We start from the raw sequence: 4,619 nt of genomic DNA on the forward strand, positions 1-4,619 counted from the left end.
CTGATTAAAAGTAGTCATATCTACGTAGACAATGAATATTCCAGCAAAGCTGCGCCCCTTGTATGTTGCTATGGCGCAACAAAACCAGATGAAGGATGAGCGCGTATGTTATTTATCTGGATTCTGCATGCTAACCGTTAGCTGCCGTGTGAACATAGCCAGTGTAAAACGTACGCAAAAAAACATTCGTTTGTGGGATAACAACACGTGACACACGCGTATTCATGGCCCTGCTCTGATTGGCCAGTAGTTATGTTTGGCTTCCCGGAAAGGTCCCAATTCGGACTGTAAAATATATGGAAGAATGGATAGATGAGATGATGGATGAGAGTAGAAATGCTGAAAGGAGGGATAGAGGGAGAGAGGAAATAAATAATTAATAATGAGCTGTTTGGATAAATGGAAAAACAAAAGAAAGGGAAAAAAAAGCATTGTAAATTGTTTGTAACTTCGTCTGTCTGAAATTCCACAAAACAATGATTTTCAATAGTTCAAATAAATTCATTTAGTTTCTTATATTATATATTTATTTTTTTTTCTTTTGGGAATATAATAGTATTTTTATTATATGATTATTTATAGATAGCCTTAATATTGTGAGGTGTTAATTTCATTCAGTGGCGTAGTAATTGGCAATACAGTCAGTGAAAATCACTAATTTAGATGAATTTTCCGAAAACGCGAATCGTTATCTTAATTGTCATTTTCATTCTTTAAATTTAAAATACGGCTCGTGGAAAATGTCGGAGCTTCTGCTACCCCACAAATGCCCGGAACACAGCTGAAATTAGTAGCTCCTATGCCTATGACGCTTAACATGAAAGAGCCAGGTAAATAATTTTGCATTGGCGACCGTTCTCATCTAGCTACGCCACTAATTTCATTTATTACATTTCATTTTAGATTTAACATTGTATTTAGCAGGGTTGGCTTGTGTTTCAGAATGTCCACATAACAAATGGTCTCCGCCGAATTGTACTAAGGAGTGTGACGTTTGCTACAACGGAGGAGTGTGCGATACATACATCGGAACCTGCATATGTCTTTCGGGATTTCATGGAAGTAGATGCGAAAAATGTGAGTAGGCCCTAATATACAAATATACAACATAAGTCAATGTTTATTATCTATTCTTGTAGCGGTTTCTACTTAAATTAATTTGGAATTAAATAACTTTAAAAATTAAAAAAACCTTTAGAAAATGTATACAAACGACATGTATTATAGAAGCCGGAACAAATGTAAATACTTGTCTAATAATCTAATTATTAAGTATTAATAATATTGAATTGATTAGCGGGTTGATGTGCGCACAACGTAAACTCTCGCATATGGAGGCTGAATTTAGAAAAGAAAATGTGATTAGATTGCAGGACCTAAAACTTCAATTACAGGGGTAGCGCCAGCTTTGGGGGCAGGGCCCCCATCTGGAAGAGCTTCCCCCCTCCCCCGTCGGGGAGGAAAAGCACTATTTGTCGGGGAGAAAAATAATTATATGTATTTTCTACATATTAGTAGACTATAAAATCGATTAAATAAGCCTTTGAAACACCTAAATTGTCAAACTTTTCGAGAAGGGTTGGTGGAATTTGTCCAGAATACGGGCTTTTTCTGTCCAGAATACGGGATGTATGGGGGCGCTGTTGTCCAGAATACGGGCCGTGAAATTTGTCCAGAATACGGGCTCTGAAATCTGTCCAGAATACGGGCTATATGGGGGCGCTGTTGTCCAGAATACGGGCTTTCTCTGTCCAGAATACAGGCTCTGAAATCTGTCCAGAATACGGGCTCTGAAATCTGTCCAGAATACGGGCTGTATGGGAGCGCTGTTGTCCAGAATACGGGATTTCGCCACACCTACTGAAATTTTCGGGGGCTTGCCCAGGACCACTTTCTGTACCTTTTAATCGAAACTCAACCACTCTCATTTTGCTTTCGTTGGGGAAATCTAACCCCTCGTCGGGGACCACATCTAGATGTGTATAAGAGACAGAGCTTGAGATGCTTATTAACGTTCTCCTCTTCATTGTAAAAAGAAGCCCATTTTTTAGTTTGTAAGAGTAATATTATCTATTAAAAAAATCCTGAAAAGAAGTCAATCATATTTTTTGGTCTTCTTTTCGGTGTATGTAGAGTTGGGCCGGTGTAGATGCAAATTAGGTATTATGTGTTTTTGAGTAGGAATTTGGCACGGTGTCTGCATTTTGAAAGGATTGCCTAGTGCGTGAAACAGCCTGTAGAGTGAAATTACAAGTTCCTTATTATTATTATTACTATTATTATACCGCTCTGCATAAGCATCGAGCACTATACGTTGCCTGAACTGACAACTTTATATTCATTTTTATTCTTGCTCCCAACGTTGAGCACTATCGTCAAGACCGGCATTGAACATGGAACGTGTAAACTTCGGATACTCTATGAAGAACATCCCTATTCCATCTGCGAGGGAATACAAGAAAACCTTAATTGGAAAAACCGAGAGCGTTTTAAAACGCATGAGATGGAAAGCTTCCATTTCTTCAACAAAACAAGCAACCTACAAGAAGACAAAGAAACGTATGGCTTCAAAACCCAGAACTACCCTCCACAACCTGATGAGATGAGAGCCTTCGAAAATGATGTCTTGAAAATGGTAGAAATGGTGGAATTCCGTGACACAAAATGTGAATTCCTAAGAAAACTCAAACAAGACTCAAATACCATCAAGAAGACCGACCAGCTTATCATACCAGCAGACAAAACAACAAACTTCTACAAACTAAGCACGGAACAGTATGCCCAGCTCCTACATCAGAACATCACCAAGTCCTACAAAAAAACGAACGAAGACAGCATACAAGAAATCAATAATACAGCAAAATCGATCACCTCAAATCTGAAACTCGACGACCGGGTCGAAACCATTGCACATAAGGAAGCCTTCATTACACTAAAAGACCACAAAGACAACTTTCAAAACAAACCAAGTTGCAGGTTGATTAACCCATCCAAACCAGAAATTGGGCTAATTAGCAAAACCATCCTGGACCGCATAAACAGCACCATGCTTGAAAAATCACAATTACAACAGTGGAAGAACACATCAGCAGTCATCGAGTGGTACAAACACATCAAAAAGAAATCAAACAGCACATTCATCACATTCGACATCGTCGAATTCTACCCATCAATATCGAAAAAGCTACTACTAGATGCAATTCAACACGCCCAAAATTACACAACTATAACAGAGGAAGAAGTAGATATCATCATGCAGTCACGAAAATCAATACTGTTCTCCAACAACTCAACATGGGTCAAGAAAAATTCAGACGATATGTTCGACGTCACCATGGGCAGTTTTGACGGAGCAGAGATATGTGAACTCGTTGGAACTTACATCCTTTCCCACCTCGCCAAAAAGCTCGGAAAAACAAACATCGGGCTCTATGTGACAAGATGAAGAAAGAAATCACATCCATCTTTCACTCCTTCGACCTCCGCATCACTATACAAGCAAACATAAAGATCACAAACTTCCTTGATGTCACATTCAACCTGACTAACGGATCCTATGCTCCATTCACCAAACCAGACAACAAACTACTATACGTGGACAAAAGATCAAACCACCCTCCATCCATCTTAAAGCAAATCCCCTCTTCAATCAATAAAAGAATATCAAGCAACTCCGATTCAGAAGCAACTTTTCAAAAGGCCGCCCCCGACTACCAAAAAGCACTAGGGGACAGCGGATTTCAACACAAGATGAAATACGAAAAACCACCTACAAACAACTCAAAAGCCAGAAGAAAAAGAAACATCATATGGTACAACCCACCTTTCAGCAAAAACGTCAAAACAAACATCAGCAGAACTTTCCTTAACCTGGTCAAAAAGCACTTCCACAAAGACAGCACCTTGCACAAATTGTTCAACAAGAACAAAGTAAAAGTTAGCTACATTTGCACAAGAAACATGGGCAGCACCATCAAAGCCCACACAACAACCACCTTCTACACCACCTTCCAAACAACAAGCACCGACCAAACTATGCAACTGTCGGATTAAAGAAGATTTCCCACTCTCGGGAAACTGCCTCACCTTCTCAATTATTTACAAAGCTACAATCACAACAAACGAAGAATCGAAGCATTACATCGGGCTCACAGATACCGCATTTAAAACCCGATATACAAATCATAAGCACACATTCAATGCACCAAAACACAGAAACAGCACAGAATTTTCAAAGTTCATATGGAAACTAAAAGACAGCAAAACACAATACAATATCAAATGGTCCATTATTGATAGAGCCTCATCCTACTCACCCAAAACAAAGCGATGCAATCTATGCAACGCAGAAAAGTTTCATATAATTTATGCAGACAAACAATCTACTTTGAACAAAAGGCACGAACTCCTTTCAAAATGCAGACACCGTGCCAAATTCCTACTCAAAAACACATAATTCCTAATTTGCATCTACACCGGCCCAACTCTACATACACACGTCAAATTTGAAATTCCCTCCACTCCTGAAGATTGCCTAGTGCATGAAACAGCCTGTAGAGTGAAATTACAAGTTCCTTATTATTATTATTACTATTATTATATTATTATATTTATTACTA

The sequence above is a fragment of the Anneissia japonica genome, unplaced genomic scaffold (assembly GCF_011630105.1).
Source record: "Anneissia japonica isolate Jap-2015-1 unplaced genomic scaffold, ASM1163010v1 scaffold827_len218306_cov157, whole genome shotgun sequence".
Classification (NCBI taxonomy): domain Eukaryota; kingdom Metazoa; phylum Echinodermata; class Crinoidea; order Comatulida; family Comatulidae; genus Anneissia; species Anneissia japonica.